This window comes from Lemur catta, chromosome 1, assembly GCF_020740605.2.
Source record: "Lemur catta isolate mLemCat1 chromosome 1, mLemCat1.pri, whole genome shotgun sequence".
NCBI lineage: Eukaryota > Metazoa > Chordata > Mammalia > Primates > Lemuridae > Lemur > Lemur catta.
The window spans coordinates 237,433,327-237,453,880 of NC_059128.1; positions in this window are offsets into that span (position 1 = coordinate 237,433,327).

The following is a 20,554-nucleotide window of genomic DNA, read 5'->3' on the forward strand; positions in this document are numbered from 1 at the left end:
TTCACCACAGTTATGCTTATTCCTTGTCAGAGTATTTGTGCCAAATGGACTATATGAGATGTGAGATGGACTGGACCAACGTGTGTGTGTGTGTGTGTGTGTGTGTGTGTGTATTCAGAAATCCAGAGATGAAGTAAAATACATTTACATGTATATACTATTTTACATTTTAAAAGACACAATTTCCTTTTGTGGCCAAGAAGACTGATATTAGGATTCCCATTGTAAAGATGAGGAAATGAGTATCAGAAAGGGGAAGTGATCTGTCTAATGTCCTTTTCATTTTGCCACAAGAACTTTCACAATATTTGTGATTCATAAACATGAACTAAGCCTCCATGAGCCTCAACACATCATTTCATGACCATTTTCCTTGTCCTTTTTAGTTTGAATATTTAGTTAAAATCCTATAAACGTTCAACAATTTGCCATATATACCGACTTTCTGTGATTCCTTGCTTCATTGTTCTCATTAGCACTTATGACTATGTAGCGTGTCTTACATTTTATGTATTCATATTGTTTTGTGTGTTTGTGTGTGTTTTGCCCCAGAGAATGCACTCAACGAATATAGGAAGTTATTTTTGGGGGGTGGAGGAATACTTTTTTCTGCTGTATCCCCAATACTTAGAAAAGCACCTCCCAAATAGTAAGCACTCGATAAATATTTATTAAATGAATGTATGAATGAATAAATGCTTAAAAATTGTCCACTTGGATCTAATTACCATCTTTCTGCCACTGATTTTTGTAAGGGGGTGGTATTTAATTAATTTCAAGAAAAATAATGAAAGTAAGCTTGTTTCAAGACCCTTGACATTTGATGGAGAGGTGGTATTCCTTCATTGTTTTCCTTAGACCTTTCTGACTATTAACAAAATACAGTGTTTGGAACCTCATGTGAAATCACCAAATAATGTCTCTGCTAAGGCAGGAAAAACTTTTGTATGTCTTATGTATTTACTGCCTTCTACTCCCCCATCACCTTTCTCTCATGTGGTGTATAACCTTCAGGAGTTGTCCCTTGCCTACAACCAGCCAGGAATGTATTTTTCCTGGACCCGTGCCCTTCACTTACAATCTTTCCAGACTTTTTCCTCCCTCATTAAGTTTTACCTACCCTTCTTCCCATTCCCTCCAGTGTCTGCTTTCCATACTGTTTTATGCTTCCAAGGCAATACATTTTAATTTTGTTAGAATCAAGTAGCCTCAGAATTGGAAGGACACGTAGTACAGCTTCTCTCCCAGTGCAGCAAATCTTTTTTACAGCATTGACAAGTGAGAAGCAATGTGGCTAAACTCTCAGCCTCTGGATACAAGACAGATGTGCTTTTTGCCTTTTACGAATTGGGTGACTTTGGGCAAATTATTTAACCTCTCTAAGCTTCAGACCCTTCATTTAGAGAATGACAAAATTGTTCTCATCTTACAGGGCCACCATGAGGATTAAATGGGTAAATGCAGGCAGAGTGCGCATGGAATAATTCCTTAACAATAGCAAACACTGATAGATGTTAGCTATTGGTAATATCCCTGATAAATTATGTTTCAGATTCCATTTCAGTGCTACTACCATCAGTATTGGGAAAGAAGACCACTACTTTCTTGTGTCACCAGTTCTTTCAGCAGACACATTATCCAACTGCTATTAAGAAGTTTTGAAATTGGCCTAAACCCAATTCCTTATAACTTCCATCCATTGGTTCCTGGTGTTTACTTAGGGAAATATAGAGCAAATATGTACAATTTCTTTGATAGAGTCATATTTAAATTTTTAAACACATTTATTATGGCCCATCTACATCTTCTCCATTGCAACCTGAGATTTCCATATTTCTTCAACTGTTGTTCATCCATAGTGATTTCCCACCCCGTCACAAACCTGGCGGCTCTCCTTGTGATGAAGTCTATTAGCCCTTATGCCTTTTCAAGAGTAGCACTAAAATAAGATGCAATAGCTTGATTGTTTTCTAATGAGTACAAGCTACAAGGGAGATGTTATCATCCAAGATCTGGACATTCTATTCCTAATGGAGGCTGAGATCTCATTAGATTTCTCAGCAACCTTGTCATACAGTTGGGGACATGTCTAACTTGCCAACCACAAGTAGAACTTCATGTCTTTTTAATATGAAGCACTGATAAACCAGATCCAGCCTTTTAAGTACATGAGTAACTAAGAATGTGTCTAGCAGCAGTATTTGACATTTATTCCTGCTAAATCTCACTGAGGAAACTTCTGGAGACAGTGTCTTCAACCTGTTCTTCCCAAACTTTTTTCTCCTCTCAGTACACATAAATGATAATATTCACATGAACTACAAATGCTCCTAGGCACACCCATGATTATTTGCAATTCCCATCTGCCAGTTATAACTCCACCCTTTACTCTTCTGTGCAAAAAGTGCATATCAGAACTTGAGTGAGTAAACCAATGAACTAAATGTGAAAAGCAATAGCCTAAAGCTTTTAGAAGAGCTTAGGTGGATATCTTCATGCTATTAGGGAAGAAAATAATTTCTTACACAATGTCAAAAAAGAAAGAAAGCATAAATAAATGAAGAATCTGAGACATTTGACTTCATTAAAACAAAAATATCAGCAAGACAGCATAAAGAGAATGAAAGATATTTGCAACATATGTACTGGACAATAGACTAGTATATACACCCAAATTATAAAGAACTCATAAATTACTAAGAAAAAGACAATCAAATAGAGCAATGGGCAAAAGACTTAAACATATTTCACAGAATAAATATGATTGAACAAAAATCACATGAAAAAAGTTAGCAATCAGGAAAATGTAATTTGAAACTCAAAGGACAGCATTTGACACTCACTAGAGTTAGAAAAATTAAAATGACTAACAATACCAAATATGTGGCAGGAGCTGCAGTAATGACAACTCTCATACTCTGCTGATGGGAGTGCCAATTGTTATAATCACTTTGGAAAATATTTGATATAAACTTCTCAAATTAAACATGTTCCTACTCTCTATATGTTATAGGATAGAGGCTATGATAGTGTAAAGTAAAACCCCAGTGATTTTATTCAGTGTATATGACAGTCCCATATGGATGGTCCAGTTTGGAGGGTGACTTCTTCCCTACAGGCACATGAGGATCAACGATTCTTCTATCTCATTACTTGGTCATTTTTTAGGCCATTGTTCATTTTTGCATGGTCTATAACCTGGATTACAGGCATTTCAGTGTTCCAGAGTGTGGGCAGGAGCAAGAGAGCACAGAGAGTACGTACCAATTTTGTAAGGCCTAGACTAGGAAGTGTCTTACTTCCTTTTCACTTAGACTACATTAGCAAGAACTGAGTCACATGGCCACAAATGACTGCAAGAAACCTGGGAAATGTCTTCTCAAGCCTCCTGTTTTTATGGAACAAGAGAAGAATGAATAGTAATGAGCAATTTCCACCATACCCTGTAACACGGCAATTCTACTCCTTGGTATGCAGCCCGAAGACTTGTTTCCAAATGTGGACCAGGAGACACTGTTCAAGAATATTCATGGAAACATTGTTTTATTAACAAAACAAAAAACCCCTGGAAATAATTCAATTATTTATCAGCAATATGCTGAAGGAATGAATTGGAGTGTACAATGGAATACTATATAGGTATGAAAAAACAAACCAATGTGACACCTCAACCAAGATGAATGTTGTAGTTATGCTAAAAAAAATAAGAAAGTCACAGAATATACACAGGATGATACCATTTCCATTAAGTAAAAATTAAAGAATATAATATTTATGAATACTTACATGAGCAATAAACTTGAAAATAATAAGAGAATAAAATCATAAGTCAGGATAATGAGTAGCAGCTGCTTTTGTGCAGAAGGAAAAAGATGTGATTGGGAAAGGCACTCAATAGTACTGGCATTACTCTATTTCTTAACTGGTGGTGATTACATGAGAGTTTCTTCTATATTTTATACTGCATATATATACATATATATACATATGTTTGCTATAATTTTCTCTGTGTATATGTTGAATAACAAAATCTTTTCTAACAAAGCAAATTAAAATCATAAATAAGTTTTAAAATTCTGTATTTTTTGTATATAAGTAACTAATTACTTGTGACATGTAGTTTGCATGTAGTTGTCAAAGCAACATAATCATTGCTTATTCCACAGAATAAAATTGTAGTGGAAATTGCAGCCATTCTAGGACTGTAGTTCAGCAAAGATATTTTGGGGATGTTGAGGAATGAGTGCTTCCTCCATCACATAATGCAGCTTCCTTCTTTCTCTCTTCTGTCTTCTGGGTAGGTCAACTCATTCTGTGTCCACCTGTATGCAAATCATACAACAGTACAGAAACTTCATTCTAAGCACATAATCTCATTTTTTTTAATTTTTAAAAGTAGCAGCTTCAATGGACTAAATGTTTGTGTCTCCCCAGTTTTCACATGTTGAAACTCTAATACCAATGGGATTGTATTTGGGGATTAGGCCTTTGGGAGGTAATTAGGTCATGAAGGTGGAGCCCTCATGAATGGAATTGGTGCCCTTATGAAAGGGATCTTAGAGAGCTCTCTCACCCCCTTTTTCATGCGAGAAAAGAAGGAAGAGACACAAGTCCACAACAGGAAGGCAGCCTTCCCAAGACCCTCACCTTGCTAGCAGTCTGATCTCAGCTCCTAGCCTTCAGAACTGTGAGAAATAAATTTCTGTCTTTTTAAGGCACCCAGTCTATGGTACTGTGCTGTAACAGCTGAAACTATGACATAAACCTATGTCAGTGTTCTCATCAATTCCTTCGATGCAGTACACTGATAAGAACATGGTTCTAAAATCAAGGTGCCTGGGTTAAGATCGTGGCTCTGCTCAGTCACCACGGACAATGTTAGCATCACTAAGTCTCCATTTCTTCCTCTATAAATTGTGACTTTTAATAGTACTTACTTTGTAAGGTTATTGTGGGGGATAATTAATATAACATATAATAATCCATACATGCCTGGTACTTACAAATGTTAAGTTTAAAAATACAATAATAAAAATTTTTTCAGTTAGCAATTGATTAATACCAAGGTATGCAGAAATTGTACCACACTGCTTGGCCTAACCTTTTAAAATTTCTTAAATTTGTGCAAAGGCTAGTTGTAACACATAGTAGCCCTGGCATGTAATGGGCACTCAATAAATCTTAGCTTCCTTTTACTTTTAAGATATTTGGATATTTGGAAACTTTGTCATGTTGCTTTCAATATGTTATTATCCATGAATCTAGTAGTAAGAGTCAGAAGTAATAGTTAGGAGGTAGAATATACTATAAGAGAAAGTCTATCTTGCTATACTGCTGTGAATTTTTGTCCCCAAATTTTTGCTGTCTGGAGCTCAGACTCCCTAGTGGTCAATGATATAAAATAAAATAGTGTAAAATTAAATGGGATAATTATACATAAGCTTCTAGTACTGTAACATTATATTACAGGAACTTAGTACAGTTAAGTGTTGTTTTCCTCATTTCAAGTCGCTACATACTGCATAAAATATTGTAAAATATATCCTTAATATATCTTTGTCTTTGGAGTTTGGGTCTGATTTTTGGAAATAGCTAAAAGCCACTTAGAACCATGTGTGGTGAATAATGTGAGTGAGGAAGTTGTGTAATACCAGTTTTGGTAAAAAATGAAGTATAATAAAATTAATGAGACATTTTCCTGCATGGCTTATAAATTGGCATTGAAGGCAATTCCATAAAAAAGGTTCCAGATATGACTTAGGCAGTGACAATGTCTTTGGAATAATTTTAAAGACTCCTTTTCATTTTGTCAAGTCATGTTGACATCAGCCATGTGCTGTACAGAAATATTAGTTATTAAAGTATTGGGAATACTTTATACCAACTATCAATAGCTTCTGCTTTGAATTCTTTTTAAATATGGTTCCTTCAACCACCCAGCTGCTCCCTCCCCTACACTAACCGTGGTTAACCACAGTATAGCAAGGGGTCTCTAACTCTGCTTTAGAACTACAGTAGTGTCCATTCTGATTGTTTGGTGCCAATACCATAAAGTTTGCTAATTATTTTGAATATCACTATTGTCTGCCATATTGTCAGACTAACAATTTTACAATCCTGGCAATGCTCATTTTGATGTTAGGTTTGGTTACTTTGTAAAACATCAACAAATTGGTATTACACTTAAGTGTACATATAGTAGTAAGAATAATATCTTTCTGAGATGACTAGAACAGAAAATTAGTAGTTTTTCTCTGGAATAATGGGTCATCCTAAAAATTCTTTTTTTTAAGTCAAGTGCTACATGCAACAGATTAAGACTTCAAATATATCTCCCATCAACAGGCAAATGCTTTCTCATTGTGCAGGACAGACAGGAAAGTAACCTCAGTAACCTAGCATTAATTCCAACAACGTTGTAATTGTTAGAGCATAATAATTCTGCCAATGATAATTCCATGGGATTGCTAGTTATGATAAAAAATAAGTAAAATAAATTCCTAAATGCTAATAAGGTAGATAGTACAGATCAATCAAATCTAGAGATGTGGTGGGAAAAAAATCTTTGAAAATCCATTTAGGTATTTATGGTCCATTTACTTTCACAATTTTCAGTTGTTCCCTATTATACTCACTTCACTGATATTTTTATTCTCCACAAAACAGTGATTGTTTCATTTTTTCATGAAAACCCCCTTCTTACTAGCAATTTTCTATTAGTTTCACTTAGCACTAATTGCAATTGCCAGCTATTGACGTAATATGATCATACATTCAGGTTGCAACAGCAGTTTACCTATACTAATCCCAAAGAAACTGTACAAGGAAGTGAACACTATGTCATAAATGGCAAGTTTATGATTTTTTTTCTTGACATGTTCTTTCATATACATTTGAAGGTAATACTGCTTTCTTCTTTTAGTCCCTTGCATTTTACAAGAAAGTGAAAAAAGAAAAAGCAAAGGAAAATAGAATCAAAGGACCTTAACGTGGCCAGAGTCTCCAGCACCCAACAAAGTACATGGTACTTAAAGGCTTCAATTGTTAGTGAGTGGAGAACTATCTCAGCATAGAAACATGCCTAAAGTAGTTTTCATCAGTTAAAATTTCAGAACTCTTGGCTGCAAGCCCTGTGGTAGCCATGCCAAGAGTGTGGGGCTTGGAGCCCTCAAGTGGCCTGACTTTCCCCCCCTTAATTTTTAGCTTGGGTGAAATGGATGATAAACAACATGCAGGAGGTTTCTAGGCTCTACTGTTTAAAGCTTCTTCATTTTGGGAAAAAAAGAGCTGCTTTGCAACCTACGGAGTGAAACAGTATCATAGAGATTGCAAAGCTCGGATTGCTACACTTTCCCATAATGTTGGGCTTGAAATAGCTAGTGTAGACTAATAAAACAAGGAAAAAGAAATGGAAACAGAAAGATAATTTTACATTTATTGCCAAAAGGGCAATAAATAAATATCTTGCTTGGCTTAGATCCTTTGTTACAAAGGGATAAAGCCTAAACAATAATGTGGTTCTCGACACAGCAGAATGTGAAAGTACTATGAAGTGTTATATAATTTCATTGATATCTTTTCCAGGTATGCAAATTTAGTATTTATTTTAATAGTTGGTTTTGTTACTCAAAAAAATCAAAGTAGAGTTATATCAGTCATTTATTGCTTATAACAAATTACTCCAATACTTAGTGTGGATTAAAACAAAAGTAAACATTTGTTATCTCTCTGTTTTGTGGGCCATATTTTGAGGGTGGCTCACCTGGGCAGTTCTGACTCATGGGCTCTCATGATTCTGAGTCAAGATGTTGGCTGATAGTGCCATCAGAGGAAGACTTGACCCTGCTTGGGGGATTTGCTTCAAAGATGGCTCATTCACATGGCTGGCAAGTTGGTGCCAGTTGTTGGCATGTGTCAGTTCTTTCCTGTGTTGGCCTCTCTTCTGTGCTGCTTGAATGTCCTCATGGCATAGCTGTTGGCTTTGCTCAGAGTGCTCCCAGAGAATATGAGCTGATAGAAGCAATGTCTTTTACAAGTAAGCCTCAGAAGTCACATACTGCCACTTCATCAATATTCTGTTGTCAAATAGATCAGCCTTATAATTCATTGTGGGAGGGAACTATATAAGGTTATGAATACCAGGAAGAGATTATAACTTTTGGGGTCATCTGGAAGGCCAGATGCCACAAATACTAAAAACTTCAATATAAATACAGTGCACTCAAGGGCTGAACAATGGCTGTACTTTGTCTTCAGTTCTCCATCTTTCTTTCTTTTTTTTTTTTTTTTGAGACAGAGTCTCACTTTGTTGCCCAGGCTAGAGTGAGTGCCGTGGCATCAGCCTAACTCACAGCAACCTCAAACTCCTGGGCTTAAGGGATCCTACTGCCTCAGCCTCCCGAGTAGCTGGGACTACAGGCATGTGCCACCATGACCGGCTAATTTTTTTTTCTATATATATTTTTAGTTGTCCAGATAATTTTTATTTCTATTTTTAGTAGAGATGGGGTCTCGCTCAGGCTGGTCTCGAACTCCTGACCTTGAGCTATCCACCCGCCTCGGCCTCCCAGAGGGCTAGGATTACAGGCGTGAGCCACCGCGCCCAGCCAGTTCTCCATCTTTCTAACAGGTTTTATTAATTTTATATCTACTAAGATGATCTCATTCAATTGCCACCAGAAAATTGTAAACCAGATAGATTATTAATCTAACTTTGAGCTGAGAAAATGGAGGCTTAGAGTGATTAAGTAACTTACACATACTAGGTTACACAACTAAGTGATTGAGTCCAATTCACTACAACCAACTGGTTTCATTTAACACAATGCAATAAAAAGCACATAGATTGAGGCACTCCTTCTATTTAACTAATAATGTGTAAAGAGAAGATGAAGTAGAGTCAGAGGGTTTTTGCTTATTTCTGAGATACTACTCAAGACCGATCTTACCTGACTTCCTATCAAATTTAACAACTGTAACTCTTAATGTTGCTTGCTACAAACTTGACTTTGCCTGATTTTTTAGGTCTTAATTGTATGCCAGTTTTCTTAATCTTTTTAGATGACTACATATAATCTCTGTTTTTATGTATTGATTTGCAGTCTGTTGCAAAATTGCCTTACTTTCAAATTCTTAGAAATGTGCTGCCTAAAACACCTTCCAGCCTTCTTGCACTGATCCCCAGAACTCAGATTAGTGAGTAGGATTGCTCTGAGTGATGGCTCTACTGTGAGAGTCTGAAATAATAATTAGAAACAGATTTGGTACAAAGAAAAGAGAAACATGTTTATCTAAAGTTAGAGTTTTGATTTTTGATTGAATATATTGGTACAGTAGAGTACAGAGAGAGGATTCACAGTTGACTACTGTTTTTTGAAACACAAAAGAATTGGTTGTTTATGGTTATGTATTGATAATACCTATAACGCTATTTAAAATGCAAATTATTCTGTTTTCTTAAGTTAATTTGGAAATATATCAAAAACTAGGTACATGTTTATGTACATGAACATGTTCAGATTCATCTCTCAAAGCAATTAAAAAAGACCATTTGTTTTTCTGATATAATTTCTGTACTCGGCTCTTAGCCATTACCCTAATAAAAATGGAGGTGTGGCTTGGATAATATTTAAAAGAATGATAACAGTAATCTTAAAATATATTAAGTTCCTACTAATGTGCTAAGAAACAATGATTTAAATTAATGCTACTTAAATATGACATTTCACAACACTTAAAAAAGACAATTTACTTTCTCTATTGTTTGAATTGTACTGAACTTTCAATGTCCTCTACAATTAAAGGGATCCTTGGCATAAATAATATTTTTAAAATAATGGTAATGTTTAAAATGTATTGAATGTGCTTTGTGCTAGACACTGTGGTGCTACATAATGTGTTTAATCTCATTGAAACTGTATAATGACTCTATGAGGTAGATCTAATTTTCCTCATTTTATTGATCAAAAAGCTGAATCCTGAGAGGTTAAGGAATTTGGGATCACACAGCTACTAAGGGACGTAGTAGGCCACCCTCATTCAGAACTTCAATATATGGCATCATTAATGACATTATCCTTGTACTCTAAAAATCCTAAATAAATGAGTGGTCAGTAAGAGAGACGTAATTAACAACCTTGTATGATGAGAAAATGGTTCATGTCTAGATAATCTACAAATGAAGTTGATCTTATGTTTAGAGAAAGCAAAAAAGAGAAGGAAAAATAGAACAACCACTAAATATATAAATAAAGATCTCTCAAATATAGTTACTGGTAAAATATTCAGAACTTAATTTTCATTGAAATTAAAATCCTATTTGAATTTATTGCTAACTTTCTAAGCTATGATTACAGAAGCCTGCTATAATAACACAGGAGTAAATGTCACAATTGTGTTTTGAGATACTGCTTGTAATTACTGGTAGAGATAGGGATATTAAAAAAAAAAACTCGGTAAGATTTATTTCTGTTTCTTTATGCATGGAGAACTAAGTACAGACTACTTAGAGTTTGTCTAAAAGATCTATGAATTAATGTTATTGTATATTGTTTATTTTTCCTGTACTTCTTACATTAATATTATAAAAATATTTAGGAGTAGAAAAAGAAGAGAAAGATAAATTCAAAACCACAAGATATATTTTTTTAAAATTAGTTTCTCTCCTAGCCAACTCTATTCTTTTATTTATTTAAGTGCCTGCTAGTTTCCCATAATTTCATATACCTAGTAGTAGAATATATGCAGACTGTACATTATTAAAATATTTATTTTACAGAAATATGTTTAAAGATATTAGCAATTTGCACATATTCCTTGTGTGTTTTACAGTCAGCTATATGTATACTATATATTTTTATATATAAATTTATTTATAAATTATATATATATTTATACATAAATATATATTATATATATACTGTGTTTATGCTACCCATATTTCATGTGTCATCTTCTTTCACCTCAGTCCACAATTGTATCTTCCTCTAAACTATTGAAGCATGAATATATGTAATATTTGTGTCACATCTGTTTTTTATTTAAATTCCCTAAGCAGGGTTACCTTCCTTCAAATCTTAAGAAGTTAATTGATATACAGGAATGTATACTTTTAAAAAGTACTTCCTGAGGAGCCTCACAATTAAAATTTGTTGTATTAAGTAATACTTCCTGAGGAGCCTCACAATTAAAATTTGTTGTATTAAGTAATAAAAATATAAAAGTTATTCAGCCAACATAAAGCCTCCTCAGAACTAGTGTTGATGCTATATGCTTTAGTTTAGTAGAAAAGAATATTAACATACATTAATTTATTAAGGATGTTTTAAACAGAAAAAATTATAGGTAAATAAATAGTAAGACTTCTTTGGCACTTTTGCTTCTTACAAAACAAAGAAAAAAGTTATGCAGTAAAAATTATTTCAGAAAAATTATTATTAAAAGAAAAAGAGCACAGAATTGTAGCATTGGTATTTTTTGTTCGATGTTCCATAAAACACAAACACAAATTCTTTTGATAAAAGAGTAAAAGTGGAAAAACACTAATGTCAAAAAGTTATTTATGTCAAGCTTGAGATTTGATAGCTATCTGACACCCTGCATATTATTAAATTAAGTCACTACTTCATTTTCAAAAATCCATTTTCTAGGTGGTTCAACAGATGTTTACTAGTCAGTTTTAAATGGAAATGCATATTAAAATAGCTCAAATTACTAAAATGTAATACAATTTGTATAAAGATGGAAAAGACTGGACGGAGTGGCAATCTCGGTGTGTTTCTTTGAAAATAAGATTTTGAAAGTATATAAGGTACTCAAGAAAGTTGGGATGGGAGTCTTGTTACTTCCCAGACACTTTTCTAAGTGCTTTTTCATACACTGTCTCATTTAATATACTAGATAAAGCTTCGGGGTAGGCATTACTATAATCCCCATTTTATACTCATGGAAAAAGACTTTACCACTTCCTGCATCCTGCCTTTCACTGGTTAAAGTTAGACTTGCCAGATTTTACCTCTCTGCACTATTGGATTGTTCCCTGGCACACACAGAACAACATTTCATTTGATCCTCAAAGTGGTGGTGGAATCCATCATTTAATATTTTGATTTTGTTATTCATTATGGATTTTTGCATTAATTTTGATGAATGGATATACACGTTGGATTTTAAAAATATTGCTTTAAAATATTTGCAGTACTTCACTTGTCTCGCCCTAGTCCTAACTCTTCTACACAAGTTCATATTCCCATGTGTCTGGTTGCACAAAACAGGACTAGTTTAAAGAGAAAAAAATAGCATATCACCAAATTCAGAGCCTCAAAGATCACCAGGCTCCAGAGAAAGCCAGAATCATTCATTTTTTATTCATTAATTTATTCAACAACAGATTCATTCATTCGACAAATATGTGTTAAGGTACTATGTGCCACTAAATACTTTAGCACTGTGGTCCCAGGCTGCAGACTGGTACTGATCTGTGGCCTGCTAGGAACCAGGGCCACATAGCAGGAGGTGAGTGAAGTTCCATCTGTATTTACCACTGCTCCCCATTGCTTGCATCACTACATAAGCTCCGCCTCCTGTCAGATCAGTGGGGGCATTGATTCTTTTAGGAGCATGAACTCTACTGTAAATTACACATGTGAGGGATCTAGGTTGCCCCAATCTTATGAGAATCCAATGCCTGATGATCTGAGGTGGAGCTGAGGTGGTGATGCTAGCACTGTGGAGAGGCTGCAAATATAGATTATCATTACCAGAGAGGTTTGACGGCACAATAAATGTAATATGCTTGAATCATCCTGAAACCATCCCCCACTCCAGTCTGTGGAAAAATTGTCTCCCATGAAACCAGTCCCTGGTGCCAAAAAGGTTTGGGACTGCTATTTTAATAGATAGTTCCAAAAATGATACACTGAAATTGTCCTATCAGAAAATGTAATTTCTATTGTGATACCCTTCAATTTTTTTTTTTTTTTTTTTTTTTTTTGAGACAGGATCTTGCTCTGTCACCCAGTCTAGAGTGCAGTGACCCAATCATAGCTTACTGCAACCTCGAATGCCTGGGCTCAGGCGATCTTCCCACCTTAGCCTCCCAAGTAGCTGAAACTACAGGGGCATGCCATAACACCCAGCTAATTTTTAAAATTTTTACAGAGACAAAGTCTCACTATGTTTCCCTGATGATCTCAAACTCCTGGCCCCAAGAAATCCTCCCACCTCAGCCTCCCAAAATGCTGGGATTCCAGGTGTGAGCCACCATGCCTGGTCTCCTTCAATTATTTTTTTCTGAAAATTTGTATTTTTATATAACTAGTCTGCCTTCAGTCATTTATATACATATGAAATACCTACCACTCTTAAATGGGAACTGATACACCATGCTCAGTTGTTTACTTTTACATCAAAATTACCAATTTGTAGAATGATATTGAGAACAAAGGCTGTATGCTTGCCCTGCTTTTGAACCATAACTCAATAATTTTTCAATTTTTTAAATATAGTTTCTGGTTGACAGAAATCCCATATTCAAGTATGGGCACTATTTCAGGATCTTATGTACTAATCTAAACTTTTCATTATATATGATGTATGACATATTAAAATTTGTATTTATTTTAGTTTGTGTCTTTGTTTGTTCCTGCTGCTATAACAAAATATCTTAGACTGGGTAATTTATAAACACCATGAATTTATTTCTCACAGTTACGGAGGCTGGGATGGCCAAGATTAAGGTACTGGCAGGTTTGGTATTTGGTGACGGCCTGGTCTCTGCTTCCACAATGGTGCCAGAATGTTGTGTCTTCAAAGGATAGAAGGACAAAAAATGGAGGAAGCCTGCAGTTTCACAATGATCCCATTCACCAGGGCAGAGTCCTCATGACCTAATCACCTCCTAAAGGCTCCATCTTTTAACACTATCACATTCACCACTCAATTTTAACATAAGAGTTTTGCAGGTGATTCATTCAGACCATAGCAGTTTGGGTATTTTTTTTATTCTTCACTTTTTTTTATTGTACATGTTCCATGATAGAAGACTTAACTTCTTTGTGAGCTTAGGTGTAACTTACATACAGGGAAAATATATTTATGCACTATTAATTATATTTCAATATAATAAGTGTTGATTCCAGAGAATGGAAATAGTTTCTTGAATTTCCCTTTTGATGAACTTACCAGGTTGAAACACTGTGAAAACTCACTTCTAAGTGTACTAAATATACTATTTTTTCTAAGGAAAAAAATAATTTGAAGCAGAAGTTGTTTCGTCATTACAATTGCAACATATAATTATTTAAAACTAGACTTCAATTGCTCAATTGTTTTTGAGTTGATACTGAGAACATACTATATCAGATAACGAACAGATGCAGACTTGAATGAGTGACTGAGCACATATGTTAACAAGAAACTCAGAAGGAGATGTTAGGTGTCAGTGGGAATTTTAATTAGTTTGGAAAAAAAAGAAAAAAAATTACTGGATTTTTGCAACAAAGCAGATATGAACAGGGTAATGTGATAAAATAAATAGAAATACATGTAACAGCAATCTGCTTCTCTTATGCTAATTGACGCCTCTGGCTCCTACGTTTTCAAAGACCAGTAAATAAGCCTGAAAAATTGTGGTAACTGATTATGCAGCAGAACCAAGAAAGCACCTTTTTTTTTTCCTATACATTTTATTTTCAAGGCAATAAAGTGAAAGTTGAGGCACCGGAAAGAATTATGGTAGAAGGATCCATATCAAACTGGCTTATCACTTGGGCCTTATGAAGGAGAAATATATTAAGGCCTTAAAATAAGAGATAGAGTATAAATTCCAAAAATGTGACAAACAAAATTAGAAAATAGATTATGACCATGGCAAAAAAGGTAGCAGTCATATCATCATTTGCTCTCATTGCTGTTACAAACAGCATGAGTCAAGGAAATCTAGGATAAGAATGTGCGAGTGATGTTTCTGATCACCTGTATCTCCCGAGTGTGCTTCATGTTTCCTAATTTTCTTTTGATGAATTTATTTTGTGTTATAGCCTACTATTTATACAGGGCAATGCACAAATATTACCCATATATTCTCTCATATGATTAAGATTCTTTGTACATTGCTAATAGTCAACCCTAATTAATTGGAATGAATTAGTGAAATTAAAGTTGCTCACATATATCATCACTTGTTTTCATATTCGTATTTCCAAGAATCAGGGAACAAAATATGCCTTTAAATAATATTCAATTCATTTGCTCTTTTAAAAAGAGGACTCTATTTCAAAATGTTTGTACCCCCCATAATATCCTGAATTTAAAAAAATAAATAAATAAATCATGCCTCTATTCAACTTACTGGATTGATAAATCATCATTATTTTTCTACAGAAATATATCCACTTTTATAGACTTAGATGTTTATTAAAGATAGTACCATTTAGTAAAATTTCATATTTCTTGAATATTTCTCATTTTTCAATACATTTATGGCTAGTGTATTATAAAACAAGGGCATATATGATACTCACAATTTAGTAAATAATAAATATAAGTATATATTACTTCATTTGCAGGAAATTTTTATTAATGGCAAGCATTCTTAAGGGAAATATTCATAATATATTTCATTGTGACTGAATGCTACATGATTGTCATAAGTTTTAGTGATTTAAACTATTTAGGAAAAATATTTAATTGTGAATATTTCTATAGTCTCTATTTCAAGAATAATTTAGGGAGAACATTTTTTTACTGGTATGATTTATTTCAAACTTCCCCATACTACCATTTACAGTAAAACACTTTAAAGATAGCATATTATACTATTGAAGAAATTGTGCCCCTTATGTACACATTATAGTATGGGTTTACCCAGAAGATTAGTGATAGCTTGTGTATGAAATGCTATCCTTGCTTCTCAGTATCAGCCCAATAATAGTAAGAATTCTGAAAAAAAAAAAAAAAAAAAAACTTTTAGACAAAAGGAAAATTTTATAATTATTTCCATTTAAATCCTACATACCCTACCAAGGCTTTAAAAGATTCCTTTTTAAAAAAATCTATTTTTGAGAAACATTGACACTAAATCGTTAAGCAATTTATAGAAAAATAAATTAATGGGTGATCCCAGGGGAGTAATCTTAGAGGCAGCTTTGTGGTTATTCAGGTATAGTAACATGACAGTTATATCTTGAATAGTATTTTGGAATCTTTCTGTAGTTTCTAGACTCAAACACTGGAAAAATCAAGCACTGCAAATATGAGATTACTGAAGTCTACTTGGATTAGGCTTGGAAGTGAAAGATCATGTATCTCACTGAAGCAATAGATATTGGATTTGGCAAGATTCTGTGGAGGTAAAAGACCCACTCTCCCTGAAAAGAAAAATATCGACCTAAGTATTAGAGGAAAAAGCAAAAATCATGTTAAATGAACAGTTTTATGTACATGCATTTCTATAGTCTCTGGTAGATCAGAAGATGACTTTTAAAATAGAGACTATCAAAGATTGTTTTAATACCCATCCCTACTTTGCTGAAGTTTGTTTTAGACTACATGGCCGAATTTCCCTTTTCTCATGGTGAGGAGACTGACGTGATTCTCGCAGTTCATTCAGAAAAGAAGAAAAAGGCTCATCCTTTCTCTCACACTTAGCATCCTTATCTATCTCCCCAAATGATTTGTCTAGTCCAGTGGGCTCATGTTCTTAGTGTTGCACCAGTCACTGTATCAGGAAGAAGAGGTCCTCTTGGCCAGCCTGGGGGCGAGGAGACCACCACTTAATTCTGTGCCATGGAGGTGGAGAAAAAGTAGTTCCCCAAATGAAGGTATAAAGAGAAAATTAAAAGAAAAGATGTCTCTTCTAAGGATTAACAAAATCTCCTCTGAAAGCAACTAAAATTTAAAGATTGAATTGTTGATGGAACAAAATAATTTTTGCTTTTCATGAAGACAGGCTAATGTTTTTTCAAATTTTATTTCCTACCAAATTTTGCTATGTTGAACAATTATACAGCTTTTTTTGGTTTCAAAAAGAGGAAATATTGTCATCTGTATTACATTATTAACCCTGAGGGAATTAGAGGTGGCATCATTCGGTGGGGATAAAAACAGCTCAGAACCAGAGGTTTCAAAGGCAGTCAGTTTTGAGTGATTAGTAACTGTGGATAGCAAACCTGAGTAAATCAACTTTAGTTAATATCTTCTCCACTATCTACAACCTAGTGAAAGTTGTATTTGGTACCAGGAAATTGTGGACAGATTGTGAGGATTGATATAAAAAATAAAACATTGGAGTCTTTCAAAGAACAGTGGTATATAAATTTTCCATGCACAGGGAATAGTATGAGTGGTGTGCCTAATTTCAATTCTGAGCTTTCATGGAAAATTTACTAAGAGCTCCTGTATGAAGGTGTCTTCTCTCAGAAACACGCGCCTCATTACCTGTTCCCATTTTAACTTTCTTAAATCTGACTTCAGTCTTTACCAATGTTCTGAAACTATGTTGTGTTTTCCTTCTTGAGAAATTTAAAAACATTTCCTCTCTTACTCATTCATTCTTTCTTTCTTTCTTTCCTTTCTTTTTTCTTTTCTTTTCTTTTCTTTTCTTTTCTTTCTTTCTTTCTTTCTTTCTTTTTTTTTGGTGTATGTTTGAACTCTCTGAGGTCTCTTTAGACCATTATTTCTTATGGAAACTCTGCTTCCTTTAACTTCAATATCACTGAGATTTTCTTGTTTTATTTCTACAGCTTTGTTTGAACCAACTCAATAGTCCCTTCATAGTCCTTTATCATTCATCTCTTATTCTCTGTCTAGGGGGTATTAGCAAAGGCCCACATAGACATCTGTATTCTTCTTTCTTTCTGTACCTTTTTGAGACAGTGCCTGCCTGCCTTCCTTCCTTCCTTCCTTCCTTCCTTCCTTCCTTCCTTCTTTCCTTCCTTCTTTTTCTTTCCATTTTAATCCATCTCCCTCTGTCCCAACCTCCTTGTGAATCTAAATTTTCTTGTTTGTTTTGTTTTTAGTGGGAGAGTAATCTTTTTTTTAACTAATACCCACTGTTAGATTGACAGTGGCTCATACATATTTTAAGTATCCCAAATCCATACAATTAGCCCTAAATTCTTTCCTATTGGCCAGTTCCAGATGAATGTCTTAGCATTACATCTGTATAAGCTAGCTTAAATCCAACATTATCAACATCATTGTCACCGTCATACTCTTCACTTTTTTCACTGTTAACTGGCTCCAATCAAATTCTCAGCCCTTGAAAACTTTATTCTGGTTCAATATGCATTCTTTTTAATTAATTTAATTACATTTATTTATTATTGGCACATAACAATTGTACATATTTATGGGATACAGTGTGATGTTTCAATATGTGTATAACTTGTGTAATAATCAAATCAGGGTAATTAGCACATCCATCACCTTAAACATTTATTTCTTTGTGAGGAGAACATTCAAAAACCTCTCTTCTAGCTATTTTAAGATGTATGATTCACCGTTGTTAACTCTAGTCATCCTGCTATGCAATATACCACCAGAAATTATTTCTCCTATCTAACTATAGCTTCGTACCCATTCACCAATCTGTCATCGTCCCCCTCCCCTTCCTCTCTCCAACCTATAGTAACCACTATTCTACTCTCTATTTCCATAAGAATAACTTTTTAGATTCCATATATGAGTGAGATCATGCAGTATTCGTCATTCTGTGCCTGCCTTATTTCTCTTAACATAATATCCACCAGGTTCATACATGTTGCCTCCATGACAAGATTTCATTCTTTCTTATGGCTAACTAGTATTCCATTGTGTATATATAGGACATTTTCTTCACCCATTTATCTGTTGATGGACGTTTAAGATAATTTCATGTCATGGCTATTGTGGATAGTGTTGCAATAAGCATAGAAGTGCAGATACCTCTTTAGCATACTGATTTCATTTCACCTGATATTGTTGTATCAGCACTAAATAAGACCCTTGATCAAGAAGGTGTACCAAAAACACAAATGCAATGAATGAGTGGATGAAAATTTTAAGATTTTAAGTGTAATGTTCTCAAATGAATGATTAGGAAAGGTCAGTTCATGACTTATGCTAATGTATATATCTCTAATGATATTATAATTATAAACACCATAATTGCTAGTTTTTATTGAAACTTTACTATCAGTTATACTGTACATATTTTTTTTATTTAATCATCAGAAAATTCTCAATGGATAGCAGTTTTTTAAGATTTACACTTGAATAAACAGTTTCGGAAAAGCTAAAAATTTGCCAGTGGGCATACAGTGTCAGAGCCAAAGATTATATGTAGTTACATTCACTTCTGATTCTTATTCACTTCACTATGGAACTTTGCAATAAATACTCAGTGATTAAATACTCAGCCCTCCTGAGCTCTCCTGGGGACTTGAAAGAACAAAATGCCAAATATCATCAGAAAACAAGACCGAACACATCCTTTACCATGTAGACTGAGCAGCTGACTCCGCTGCTATGACTGTCATTTTGCTTCTGGTGGTTTATTCCATGTGGTGCTCAAAATTCTCATTTTCCAGGTCTGTCTGTTTAAGTGGCGCTTTGGACCATTTTAGGTTTCCTTCTGGGAAAAAGCTGAAGCCATTGGTATTCTGCAGTGCTTTGACTAAAGGAAGGGTTAGAAATCACAGGAAGATATGTGTATCCTAAATCAGAATGTGCAAATTTTTGGAAAATAGTACAAACAGATGAAATGAGTGCCTATTTATATATTTATGTACCTATATTTATACCATATTTGTTACAATAAAATTATAAACATAAGCTATACTTATAAAATTTTACTGTGTTCTAAGTTATTATAGGTATACCTTGGAGATATTGAGGGTTCAGTTCCAGACACCGTAATATAGCAATTGCAATAAAGCAAGTCACACAATTTTTTTGGTTACCAGTGCATATAAAAGTAACATTTACATCATGCAGTGGTCTATTAAGTGTGCAACAGCATTACATCTAAAAATGTACATACCTTAATTAAAAAATACTTAATTGCTAAAAAATGCCAATAATCATCTGAACCTTTAGTAAGTAATAATCTTTTTGCTGATGGAGGGTCTTGTCTCAATGTTTATAGCTGCTGACTGATCAGGGTGCTGGTGGCTGAAGATTCGGGTGGCTGTGGCAATTTCTTAAAATAATACAACAATGAATGTTTTGCTCCATCAATTGACTCTCCCTTTCACACAAGATTTCTCTGTTGTATGCAATACTGTTTGATAGCATTTTGCCTGCAGTAGAAACTTCTTTCCAATTTGGAATCAATCCTCTCAAATGCTGTTGCTGCTTTATCAAATAAGTTTATGCAACATTCTAAAGTTTTGTTGTCATTTCAGCAATGTTCACACCATCTTCACCAGGAGTAGACGTCATCTCTAGAAACCACTTTTTTTTCCCTCGTCTATAAGAAGAAATTCCTCTTCTGCTTAAGCTTTATCATGAGATTGCTGCAAGTCTGCCAATTCTTCAGGATTCACCTCTAATTTCAATTCTCTTGCCATTTCTA